The following is a 13,836-nucleotide window of genomic DNA, read 5'->3' as shown; positions in this document are numbered from 1 at the left end:
GCCTCCCAGGCAAGCTGGACTTCGTGATAATTGGTTGCTATATACCAAAAATCACAAAAATTTCAGGTTGCTTTCAGTCTTAAGGGATCAGTCACTTACCCCAGGTAAGCCAATGTGTACCTTCAGTTTCTCACCAAAGACAACGCTTGTAGCCAATTCTGTAATAAACTCAAGATTTATTAACTAGGAAAAAGAAATTAGAGAGTTATTAAAAGGTTAAAGCAAGCAAACATATACCTAAATGAGTTACATTTTGTGGTTTTAAAAGGTGACAGCTATAGTAATGTTAGCTCTGAATCTCTTTTAGGGCTAACCCAGGCTGAATGCGGGGATCTTTGCTTCTCTTTCATAGCTCTGGCCTGGTGAGAGTCCAAATGGGAAAAAAAAAAATCTTGTGAGCTGTTTTTATTTCCTTCTTCCAGAATTTAAGCTGGTGGGAAAAGCCCTTTTTCACGTACCTTCTTCATGGGTTTGAAAGGGCAGTTAACATAGCCTTTGTATGGCGATGTCCCACAGTGGCTCATTTAGTTTTGATAGGCCTCCTTGACAGTTAGAAGACAATTTCTCCTGACTGGGTTCACAGTTTGTGTCATAAATATAAAGGGAAGGGTAGCCACCTTTCTGTACACAGTGCTATAAAATCCCTCCTGGCCAGAGGCAAAATCCTTTCACCTGTAAAGGGTTAAGAAGCTAAGGTAACCTTGCTGGCACCTGACCCAAAATGACCAATGAGGGGACAAGATACTTTCAAATCTGGAGGGGGGGAAAAAGGTTTTTGTCTGTCTGTGTGATTCCTTTGCTGGGAACAGATCAAGGATGCAAGCCCTTCAACTCCTGTAAAGTTAGTAAGTAATCTAGCTCGAAAATGCGTTAGGTTTTCTTTGTTTTGGCTTGTAAATTCGCTGTGCTGGAGGAAATGTGTATTCCTGTTTTTGTGGGAGTTTTGTATCTTAAGGTTTTGCCTAGAGGGATTCTCTGTGTTTTGAATCTGACTGCCTGTATGATTATCTTCCATTCTGATCTTACAGAGTTGTTCTCTTACCTTTTTTTTTTTTTTTTTTTTTTTGTTCTTCTAATAAAGTTCTAATTTTTAAAAATCTGATTGGGTTTTTTGGGTCTTAAAAATCCAAGGGGTTTGTCTCATCTTGTTTATTCTCAAGCCTCTCCAGAAAAGGGGGTGTAAGGACTTGGGGGAATATTTTGGGGAAATAGGAACTCCAAGTGGTCCTTCCCCTGTTCTTTGTCTAAAACACTTGGTGGTGGCAGCGTTTTACCTAATCCAAGGGCAAAGACTTTGTGCCTTGGGGAAGTTTTTAACCTAAACTGGAAGAAATAAGCTTAGGGGGTCTTTCATGCGGGTCCCCATATCTGTACCCTAGAGTTCAGAGTGGGGAAGGAACCTTGACAGTTTCAGAGCAAACATTTTTTACAGTTATAAAGCAGGAACTTAAATATTACCTCCTAGCATGTGATAAAGAAATAATAAGTGAGAGTATTGCATGCAACAATTTACAAGCATTTCATAAAGTCTAAAAACATTGTGACAAGTTCAATATCCATCTCAACCATACTAACACACAGGTGAAACAGACTAGTTTCCAGAAATGAATTTGTCAGTGTGCAGTTGATGCCTAAAGCCTTGGCAAGCACCGGCACCTGGTCTGCCAGCATCACACAGCCCCAGAAAGACGTGCTGGGACAGGCTCACCGGCAGCGGGCAAGTTTGAAGGGCTGCAGCTTGGGAAGGCATGTCCTAGTGCTTCCTTCTCTGGCTGCAGCTTGCAAACCTGCCTGCAGTTGTGGCCTTTCTTCCCCCAAAAAGATGGGTGGCAAGTATCATAGGCTCTGGGCGCTGTGCCTCCCCAAACAGCCTAGAGTGGCCCCACCTACACTCCACCCCCAAGTCCCCTCCTGCAGTTCCCGGCACTCTGCTGGGACTGGGGCTGGCTGGCCTGCCGCAGGAACTCAGGGTGACTGGTGCTCGGACTGTGCGGCCCAGCGCACCAGGGCTGGGGACACTGCGGCTGTGCCAGCTGGCGCACTGGGGCTGAGGGCGCTGCTGGCCACCCAGTGCACCTGGGCTGGGGGTGCTGCAGCTGTGCCACCAGGCACTGGGCGGAGGGCTGTGGTGGGGGTGCTTTGGGCTCCTGGCGGTGGGCAAATGGGGAGAGGCAGACAAAGGGGTAGGGGTCAGGGGCTAGCCTCCCCCAACAGCCAGATCACCGGCTGCCCATGCCCAAAACATTCTTAATAAGCAGTATGCCATTGCCAGTATCGAAATCCTATTTACACTGATGTTAATGGGAGGGGATTGGTTCCCAGAAGAATGTTGCCATCAACCAGAAAAATCTACTGTATATACATTTTGCTGTGTATTTGCATTTTAAAAAGGTGAAGTCAAAGTAATGCACCTGGAAGGTAGTGAGGTTTGTGATGGTTCTTTGTTTCTGGGGGAGTTCATTCCAGTCTTGGATCAGCTTCCAAGGAAGTTCTATTTCCTGCACAGATGAGCTTTATCCTTATAGTCGAGAGTTCCATTGTGCCAGAGGAGCATAGTTGTTGAACACAGTCTTCATGCTGGAGCATTAGGCAGTCTTTTAGATATCCTAGGCCCAGGCCATGGAGCACCCTGAAGGTATTAAAGGACAGAGGCATTTAATTTGATTCAAATTTCTATGGGAAGCCAGTTTAGGGAGTGGAGAATAAGTTGGACATGCTCACTGTCACCAGTATTGCTCAGGAGGTGCACTGCAGCATTCTGTACGAGCTGGAGTTTCCGAAGTGCTGAAAGCTTCGTGTCCAGCTATGTTGCACTGCTGTCGTCCAGCCAAGAAGTGACAAAGGCATGACTAACTGAGGCGAGAGCATCCTGTGTTGGGATGGAACAGTCTCCTAACTAGCTGGGGAAAGCATTAATCGTTGGTGCCGTGTGAAATCAAGTATCAGTGGGAAGTGAAAAGTGCTCCTAAACTACAGCCTGAATTAACCTTATGAATTAACCTTTGTCTTATGAAAGGAGACTCAAGGAGCTTGGCTTGTTTAGCCTAACCAAAAAAAGGCTGAGGGGAGATATGATTGCTCTCTATAAATATATCAGAGGGATAAATACCGGAGAGGGAGAGGAATTATTTAAGCTCAGTACCGATGTGGGCACAAGAACAAATGGATATAAACTGGCCATCAGGAAGTTTAGACTTGAAATTAGACAAAGGTTTCTAACCCTCAGAGGAGTGAAGTTCTGGAATAGCCTTCCAAGGGAAGTAGTGGGGGCAAAAGACCTATCTGATTTCAAGATTAAACTCGATAAGTTTATGGAGGAGATGGTATGATGGGATAACATGACTTTGGCAATTAACTGATCTTTAAATATTCATGGTAAATAGGCCCAATGGCCTGTGATGGGATGTTAGATGGGGTGGGATCTGAGTTACTACAGAGAATTCTTTCCTGGGTATCTGACTGGTGAATCTTGCCCATATGCTCAGGGTTCAGCTGATCGCCATATTTGGGGTCGGGAAGGAATTTTCCTCCAGGGCAGATTGGCAGAGGCCCTGGGTATTTTTTGCCTTCCTCTGTAGCATGGGGCTCGGGTCACTTGCTGGAGGATTCTCTGCACCTTGAAGTCTTTAAACGATGATTTGAGGACTTCAATAGCTCAGACACAGGTGAGAGGTTTATTGCAGGAGTGGGTGGGTGAGATTCTGTGGCCTGCGTTGTGCAGGAGGTTGGACTAGATGATCATGATGGTCCCTTCTGACCTTAATATCTATGCGTCTGTGAACCATTTGTGGGTATGCACCTTCAACCAATGGAGGCTGCATTGTGGCTGCAAACTCTTTAAATGTTTTCCTCTGCCCACCAGCATCACTTCTGTCTGTAGATAACTTAAGGCCCTGATTCTTGGGTTTGTCCAAGCTACACTCTGCCCAGGACTTGCTTTGCATCACCTTGGCAACTCACCGATTCTGGGGTGGGTAAGTGGTCATTTTAATAGCCACAAATATTCAGAGCACAGTGAGGCTCCAGCCACACCCTCTATGCCAGACTGTTGATAGGGTGGCTTACTTGCTCACCACCAAATGGTGATTTCTCCTATACTGTGGGAAATGCTGGGAGGTCAGTTAAACCAGGCTCCTTTCACTGTCAGAGCAGCACAAGGAAGGGCCATAGCAGATCTAAGAATTAGGCCTCAAATTTTAACTTATACAGTTAACAATGGGGGAAGTATGCACAAATCCAAACTGTTCAGCGTAGCATTCTGTAAAGCATCTCTGAAGTTGAAGAGCAAACCCTCAGCCTCACATGAACAATATCTGGGGAAGGAGGAGGGGGAGAGATTCCACCACATTCTAGCTGATGGCTCTACAAATGCTTTTCACCCTAATTTTCAAAGACAAATGTTTTGATTATATAGTAAAATTCTTTTGAGTGTGGGTGCCCCTTCGGATAGCCCATCATCCCAATTAAACAGATTTCCCTATTGAGAGAAGATGCCTTTTTTAAAATCAGAAATGGTTCTCAAATTCCCTTACTTCATTCACAACAAACCTGATAGCTCTAAAGACTGAAAGGTCTCCCACTGACAAAAGGCTTAAAGTGTTTGTTCCCCAAAAGGAGATGAAATAAAATTGAAGGAGAGAAATCCACCGCCATAGAGTATTAGAAAATTCTGATGATACCAACTTAAAGTGAGCTTATTTTAAATGGTGCTTGGAAAGGGTCACTGAAGTAATTGTTTAATTGAACCTGTATTAGAAAGGGTCTTTGGCGGAAAGACCATGTGTTTTCAATAATCACCAGGTCCCTATGTCAATACCACCTCCATATGGAGGCATCCCTATTTAGGCAGCAGTTCTTACCATTGAGTATCATTAGGCTATGTATCTTTCCCTGGAAAAGGTCATGTATAGCACTGCACAACTGTCTGCATTTTTTTCCATTTTTCCCCCATTCTCTGAGGCACTCAGAAGTAGATACTGACAGGCTAACAGGAAGGTGCAGAAGAATAGGTCATGCCTCAACTTTTTGACTGCTAATGGTTGAAAAAGAGTGTGTGTGTTGAGGGAGAAGGAGGTAGGAATGCCGTGAAGCGTACTCTCACTTTTCTTTGTCCAGTCTGCTGCTGAAAGTAATGAACTGACGTCCTGATCTGGTTAAGGTGCATCTTCTATTCCTATATTTAATATGGAACTCTCTCCCTTCCAGATTTCTGACAACTGTCCTGTTTTTGTGATCTGATATCTGTTAGGGTTTTCTCCTCCTCTACCTTTTAAGTAAGCAGAACATAACATGTCCTCCTTTTTGTTGAACTTGCCATTGATTTGATTTGCATCACATCTCTCAGGTGCATGAAAGACATGCCAATTTACAGAGCAAAATAAGTATCATGAAATTAGATGATTAACAAGTTTAAAACTCATTTCATACTACTTCCAAACTAAAGCCAAGATTTTCAAAAATAAGACCCTAATGTTAGGCTCCTAAAAAAGTGATTTTCTACTGCTAACATCGTTCCCATTCACTTCAGTAGAAAAAAATAAGCTCCTATTTTTGAAAATCTTGGTCTCAGGAAACAAACAGAAATGCAGAGGGCCCTGAGAAACAATATTTATAAATTAGGACCCATGTACAAAGATGACAACAAAGTTTTGGCAACAGAAAAGGTCCAAACAGAAAAGAACCAGACCTATTTTTGTGCTAAATACTATGTTTTGGAACATGCTGTCTTCTTTAAAAAGGGAGAAGTAAGACGGTATTGAAGATGGCGTAGGGAAGAGTTTGAAGCTTCTGAAATAAAACATTCACAAGAGCAGCCTGGGACTATTATCGTGGAAAATTAAAGACTTGTTTTCATTGTCTGACAAAGCAAATGGTACATGGAATATATCACCAGGCTTGTTGGCTGAAGTGCTGACGTTGTTTTTGGTAGTTTAAAATAACGGCAGACAGGTATGTTTAAATCACATCCTTTTTTGAACATGTGCAAAAAATCAGTCCAAGCCCGTTTAACATAAACAGACGAATTAATAAAAAGATCACTACGTAATAACTGACACATACTTTCCAAACTTGTGTTCGCATTTTCTCTTTTTCGTCAGTCATGTCCATAGGTGCGAAAAGTATAAACAGCTTATGATTGTGTGCATTTTTATGAACCATTTTAGTATTTAAATTATGCTGCTGTTGTGTCTCTTGGGTTTAAGTGCTGTATTATGATTTGCTCTGAGAGCTGAATGTATTTTATCTTTTTAACAAAAAAAGGCTATAAATCCTTTATAGAATCAAATGTTAGAGCCCAGTGGAAATTTTTGCACTGTGGGGCATGAGATTTATTTATTTAGTTTATTTATTTATCAATTTTAAAAGAAGCACATCCAACATAGTTATGTTTGGGCGGTTGAATACACTAGACGTGAATTGCTTGAAATCCAGAATTCAGCTGTTAAATATAACACAGATTTTCACACACCTCCTATTGATCCCCTCAAGCAAAAATCCAAACAGATGGTTTTACCATGTGACTTGGATTTGAGTCCCGGTCTGGGCTCAGGCTTGGGACTCTCCTAAAGAGCTTAAAGCTCCCCTCCACAAATCCGGTGAAAGGAGAGTTAGGTCAGGAGAATGGGATAGGTGTCACACAGTAGCTATTACGTTCACCTTTACCACTGCTGTGGCTACAATGTAAAAATTCATCTCTGCATGTTACATGGCATGTCTGGCCAGGATGGGGAAACGTCAGGAACCAGATGCTCAACACAATGTGTTCCCTTTTCAGGACAGCATAACAGTTCAGGGTATAAGTGTGTGCCTGCTAGCCAGGGAGACAGCTGTGCTGCAGGGTCTGGAGAAGCATGGAAAGGCCAAAATCTATGAGAATCTGCAGTTCTAAGGCTTCTTTGAGAATTGACGTTTCTGGCCATTCCACTGCACTGCCAGGATGCAGTAACGTAGAAATAGAATAGGAGTCATTAAGAAATATGTAGACACCTTCCTTTACAAAACAGAGAGGATAGTCATCAGGGAGTGCTGTCATCTCCCTGAGAAGAGTATCTGATACTCAACAGTAACCCCTCAGCCAGGAGCAGTTAGTCTTCAGACTAAAGGATGGTTTCTGTGGCAAAGAGGAATGAAGGAGTGAAGTAAAATTGGAAAATATCAAGAAATCCGATCCTTTCAAAGAGGAAAAAAAAATGGTTACCTATCTTTCCGGAACGTTGTTCTTCAAGATGTGGTGCATGTGCCCATTCCACTGTCGGTGTTTGTGTGCTCCAGTGCACCGTTGTCAGAGAGTTTTTCCTTTAGTGGTACCTGTCAGGGCAGCATGAGCATCCTCTGCTGCCTCATGCACCATACGCAGGCATAAAGGGCCAAGCCACCCCGACGTTACACCCCATATTCTTTATGGAAATATGCTTATGATATGGATATGGCATAACTGAGATATATTTTATGCAAGATGGACCTTGTGAGGTATCATCGGAAAGGTTATAATTTACTGAATGTGATTATCCAATTTGTATGCATGTATCATTTCTATATCTAAAGTTAGGAATATTGGCTATGTAACAATTTCAACTGGGTGTGTACTTGGGAAACAGACAACAGGCCATCAGCCTTGATGGGCCATTAGGAAGAAACAATAAGACTTTGAAGATACTAATCTCTCTCCTTCCTGAGAAGCCGCCTGGGACGTTGCTTTGACACAAGGTCAGGTGGTCATGTCACCTGGTACTAAAAACCACTTTGGACACTGCTAGTACTTTTCCACGAGAAACAAAGACTTCCCGCCTTATGTACATTCTATGTAAGGCTGGGGAGTAATGCAAACAGGACTCTTCTCCATTGCCTTCCTGCCCAAGAAGAAAGAGTACCTGCAGAGACAAAGGAACTGGGCAGTGGGAAAGGCAAGGGCTGAGTCCAGACTCAGACAGGAATCTAGTCTGTAAAGAGAAATAACTGGAACTCTAAGCTACAGAAACTCTGCAAGTTGCCTAAAACAACATTTAGGGTAAGAAATTACTTATTGAAACCAGTCTCTTTAAGATCTTAAGCTTGGTATGCGTGTTTTGTTTTATTTGCTTGGTAATATGCTTTGTTCTCTTTGTTATCCCTTATAATCACTTAAAATTTACCTTTTATAGTTAATACATTTATTTCTTGTTTATAACATAACCCAGATTGTGTAATTCATATCTGTGGGGAGGGGAGGGCAAGAAGCTGTGCATATCTCTCTCCACATTGAGGGAGAGGAAGAATTTTTATGAGCTTGCACTGTGCAGAACTTTCTATACAGTGCAAGACAATATTATTTTGGGTTTACTCCCAAAAAGGGGGTGTGCACTTGAGTGCTGGGCAATTTCCTAGCTGAATCTCCCCACAGAAAGCTGCTTTCAGACTCTATGTGATTCTACAGCTGATGCTTCCCTACCTGTGTGTGTGCTGCCAGAGGCCAGAGAGGCTGATTCAGCAAAACAGGGAAAGGGAGCCCAGGCTAGTGGAGCAGGCAGGCTCAATGAAACCCCAGCACATCAGGTGGCATCCTGGATGGGGGCATCTAACTCTACACAGGTTCAGAGTCTATTTGGACATGGACTAGAGGGCCTCTTGTCCAAATTTAGCATTGTCTCTAGAGTTTTGAGAGATAAGTGTAGTGAGAGGTAAACATGTGAAGTGACACAATGACCAGGTTGCCACTTTGCAAATGTCTAATATTGGCATGGCATGTTAACCAGAAATGCTGCAGAGGTCACTTGGGATCTAGTCGAATGACCCAATACTCTATCCAGCAGCTTCACATTAGCCAAGAGGTAACACAAGCGAATATAGCCAGATATCCATGAAAAAATCCTTTGCGTGGAAAAAGGACTGCCCTTCTTTCTGTGTGCAAATGCATTGAACAATTGAGATGAAGACCTGAAAAGTTTAGACTATTCCAGATAAAACTCTAAAGCTCTTCTAGTGTCTACAGTATGCAGTCTCACCTCCCCCTTATTATTATGAGGTTTTGGGATGGTCAGTAAGAAAATGGCTTGGTTGATATGAAAAGTGGAGATCGCTTTCATAAGAAAACTTGGATGGGGATGAAGGTAAACTTTATCTGCGTAAAAAAGATATATAGAGGATCTGATACTCATGTCCTCATCTCCCCCACTCTCCTGGTCGATGTAATGGCTACTAAAAATGCTACTTTCATTGAAAGATGCAACAGAGAGCAGCTAAAAGGGAGGCCCTATCAGCTGTGGTAAGGCTCAGTGGTGGAATAGGGTTCTGTATATACGCAACAGTCTATCCAAACCCTTTAAAAATCTTACAGCCATTGAGTTGGAAAAAAGGGAGAGGTTATCCACAGGCGGGTGAAATGCCGATATAGCCGATAGGTGTACCCTGATCAAGCTAATCACCAAATTCAGAAGATAGTCAAGCACATGCTGAATATAAGCAAGAATAAGAGAGACACATTTAAGCCATGACCAGATGGAAAACCTCTTCACTTTAGCAAGGTAAGTTGTCCTAGTTGATTGTTTTCTACTATACAGCAATACCTCCTGCACCTTTCCAGAGTAGAACTTCTCCGCTGATGCTAACCATGAAGCCTCCAGGCCATCAGGTGAAGGGCCTGAAGATTGGGGTAGAGAAGGAGGCAGCTGCGATTGTGTAAAATTAGGTCTGTGTGAAATGAGAGTGATGGTGGGGGACTGATTGAGACCACTGTTGATGGAGCCATGCTGGAGCAATAAGTGTAAGATGGGCCTTGCCTAGAACTCTGGGCAGAAGAGGGATGGGGGAAAGCATACATCAGACTCTCTCATTTTGGCAGTAGAAAAGGGTCCATCAACAAACCCAGGGTGCACTTGGGGAGTTCCCCAGAGCTGGAAAATGAACCTTAGTATGTTTGGGTGAAGGTGGTTAATAAAAAACCTGCTCAGGTGATCTGCTCATGTATTTAGAATCCCCAAGAGGTAAACTGCTTTCAGAAGTATAGAGTTGTCAATGCCGAAATCCCAGAGTAGTGTTGCTTCGCGACACAGTAGTGAGGAACGGACTCCCCACTGCTTGTTTACATAAAATATTGCGGTATATTGTCAGTCAGCACCAATATGCCCCTTCCCTGATAAGGAAGGAACACCATGCAAGCTAACTGGACAATCCACAACTTCCTGATGTTTATGTATAGATAGAGATCTTGGGGAGACCAGAGACCTAGATTCTGCAGGGGTTCCAGGTAAGCCCCCCAACTAAGGTCCAAAGCATCCATGACTAAGGTAAGAGATTGAGGTGGGGCAAAAGGAATGCCCTTGCAGACATTGGTTGGGTCTATCCACCAATCTAGGGAGGATAAGATACGACTTGGAACATGCACTAACATGTGCACTGTGTGGTGCCTTCATGGAGAATACATCTCTGCCAACCAGCCTTGAAGAAGCATGAAATGCAGTCTGGCATACTGGACTGCACAAGTGCACACTGCCATGTGCCCCAGCAGCCTTAAACAGTTTCTCAAGTTGGCGAGAGGGTAAGCCTTTAAATCCAGAATGAGGGTTTGCATTGCATGAAAACTGGCCTGAGGTAGTGAGGCCCTAGCCATTGTTGAGTCCAGGACTTCTCCAATAAATTCTATTTTCTGTACTGAAGACTAAACTGACTTGTCTGTGTTGATCAGTAGGCCAAGCACATTGCAGGTGGATTGGATTATGTTCGTACTGTATGCCACCTGTGACATGGATGGACATCTTATCAGCTAGTCATCCAGTAAGGGTAGACATGGACCCCTGACTTACGAAGGAAAGCTGCTATCACTGCCATGCACTTTGTAAAAACACATGGGGCAGTTCAGAGACCAAAGGGGAGCACTGTGAACTGATAGTGGTGACCAGTGACGGTAAATCTCAGAAATTTTCTGTGTTTCTGATGAATTGCCACGTGAAGGTAGGTGTCCTTTAAGTCAAGAGCAGCATACCAGTCTTCCAGCTCCAAGGAAGAAATAATGGAAGCTAGAGGGACTGTCTGGAATTTTGATTTTTTTTTCAGGAACTTGTTTAACTGCCTTACATCTAAAATACCCCTGAGATTTCCTTTTGCCTTCAGGGTCAGGAAGTATCGGGAATAAACTCCCTTTCTCCCGAACAAAGGAGAGACCTCTTCTATAGCTCTGACTAGGAGGAGCAGTTGTATCTTTTGGAGTAACACTGCCTCATGCAAGAGGTCACTGAAGAGGGACAGGGAAGGGTGGGGGTAGAAATAAATTGGAGTGTATATCCCAATTTCACCATGCTTAGAACCCACTAATCTATTGTGCTGTGGGCCCAAGCATGACAGAAGTTGGACAGGTGGTTTGCAAAAAATTGGAAAAGAACAAGATGGCACTCTTAGAACTGGTAGTCTGCTCTTGACCTGAACATCAAAATGAGCTCTTGGAAGATACTGCCTGATTTGATGAACCAGCGGCTGCCAAAGCAGGGGGAGATGGTGAACATCTTTTGTAACCTCTGCTCCTTCTGCTTGGCAGGCCTTGGACTTGAGGGGCAAATCCCTGAAAATACTGGGACTGATTAGAACAGAACACTTTTTGCTTCACCGCTGGGGTGATTTCAGGGTTGCTCTAGAGTCTTTGAGACTCTGCAGAGTCTCGTCCATCTTTTCTGAGAAGAGCAATGCCTCTTAAAAAGGTAAGCCCTTTTGTCTGTTGCACCAGTGCAGGGAGGCCAGAAAAGTGTAACCAGGATGAGCACCTCACTGTGAAAGCAGAGGTCATGCTGTGAGCTGCAGAAACTGCTGCATCCAGGCTTGCCTATAGAGCTGTTCTAGAGACCAACTTGCCCTATTGTATTAAAGACTATAGCTCCTGTTTTACCTCATTTCAGAGTTTGTCTTTGAACTTTAAAACGGTATCCCACAGGTTGAAATCACAGTGACACAGCAAAGCTTGCTAGTTTTAATACGAAGCTGTAATCTGCTTGTGGAATAAAGCTTCCTCCCAAATAAATCTATCTTCACACCCTCTTTATTTTTGGGAATTAATGTCTCGTGCCCTTGTCTTTCTTTCTCATTGGCTGCCAGCGTTACAAGGGAACCTGATTATATAGGTGCTTGAACCTCTAAGAGGAGACATAGTATCTCCTCTACACTCTTCTTGCAGTCAGAGACAGGGAAGCTGGGGTCTGCTGGAGGACCCTGGTAAGATCTAAGATAGCCTCATTTATAGGCTATTCTAGCTGGAGCCACAGATGTCAAAATGTCCACCACCTTGTGGGATTTTTCTTGGACCTACTCTGGGTGGATGTCTGGGGCCACAGCCATCCTCCTCAACAATTCCTGGTGAGTCTTAGAGAAGTAGGCTCTACCACCATTGCCTCATCAGGAGATGAGGAAGAGGATGCCAACAGTACCGGGGGCTGGTCCAGTTCCTGCTCCTCTTGTGGTTGCTCATGAGAGGTATCCCCAGCACCCCTGGTTCCCGCACCGATGGGCAGTAGGAAGGAACTGGAGGGGGCCTAGGTGACTTGGCCCTTTATGCCTATGTGTGGTGGGCAAGGAAACAGACGTGCTGCCCCAACGGGTATGGTTAAGGGAAAAACTCTCCGACGACTGTGCACTGGAGTGCGCAAACACCTGGAATGGTGGAATGGGCATGTTCAATAACTCAAAGAACAAATAAAAATTAGGTCATTACCTCCTTTATAGTTTCTTCTAAATAATTGGTTTTAATAAGGTCATTCAACCAAATCTACTATAAGAGAAGACTACTTAAATATATCAGTTGATACATTTTCCATTAAAAAAAACCAAAAATATTCAAAACACACTGAAATGTGGCAAAGTCATATTAAATATACTACTGTTAAAGGGGATCATCTTGCACCAGTGGGATAAGCACAATAGAAAATCTAGCTAAATGTTATATATCTATTCATATATCAGGTTGCTCATATATCAGATTAACATCTAACACATCACCCAACCTATCCCACACATTGCATCAGTCTTATATTTTCCACACAAAAAAGTGTGAAACTGAAAAGTTATTCAACTATTTTTACTCAGTGAATAAATATAATCAGCAAATCATGGTTCTTGTTATGTGCCTGTGCAAGGGAATAAAGAGCCGCTTCACTCCCATAAGGGGTTAGTGATTTTACAGTTGTAACACAGTGGGAAGAACAGCTTCCTCAGGGGCACTACCTCTCATCCCATGCAGATGGGTAAACAGAGATCCCAACCCCTGAGCCCCAACACACTTACCAGCACAGTTGTTCTGGCACAGAAGAGGAGTAAGCTACACCAAGAAAACAGCTTACTTCCTACCAGTGTCAAGGGGAAACCCGGAACTAAACCATGGCTCTGTGTCACAATTCAGTCTGTGAGCTACACTGCCCCAAAAGCAGACACCTGAGCTTTATTCAGAGCTCATAGTAACTGCCTCATTTAATCTGATATCTGTACAATTTATGTGAAGCGTAGCTGAGCTCCAGAAAATATACAGGCTAGAAAAAGTATGAGATGAGGCATAGTCCTTCAGATATATCTCAGGATATGGGTTAGGAGTTCTGGATTGTGTTCTTGTTTCTGCCACAGAATTTCTTAACTTCCAACCAAAATGGAAATAACAACAATTACCTGAAATAGTACTGAGAATTAATTAACATTTGTAATATGCTTTGAGGTCCTTGAATGAAAGGTGCTATAGATGTGCAAAGTAGGAAGAGTATTACTGAATATATATCTCCTCTGAACTATGGAGGAAAGATTAAGTGTAGGATACCCTTTTATCAGAGGGTGGTGAACTTTCATATCAAGAAATAATAGATACATTTTAACTTAATAAGACAACTCAGTTTA

Source organism: Caretta caretta, chromosome 1 (assembly GCF_965140235.1).
Source record: "Caretta caretta isolate rCarCar2 chromosome 1, rCarCar1.hap1, whole genome shotgun sequence".
Classification (NCBI taxonomy): Eukaryota; Metazoa; Chordata; order Testudines; family Cheloniidae; genus Caretta; species Caretta caretta.
The sequence above is the reverse complement of the archived record's forward strand: the minus strand, read 5'-3'. Positions refer to the sequence as shown.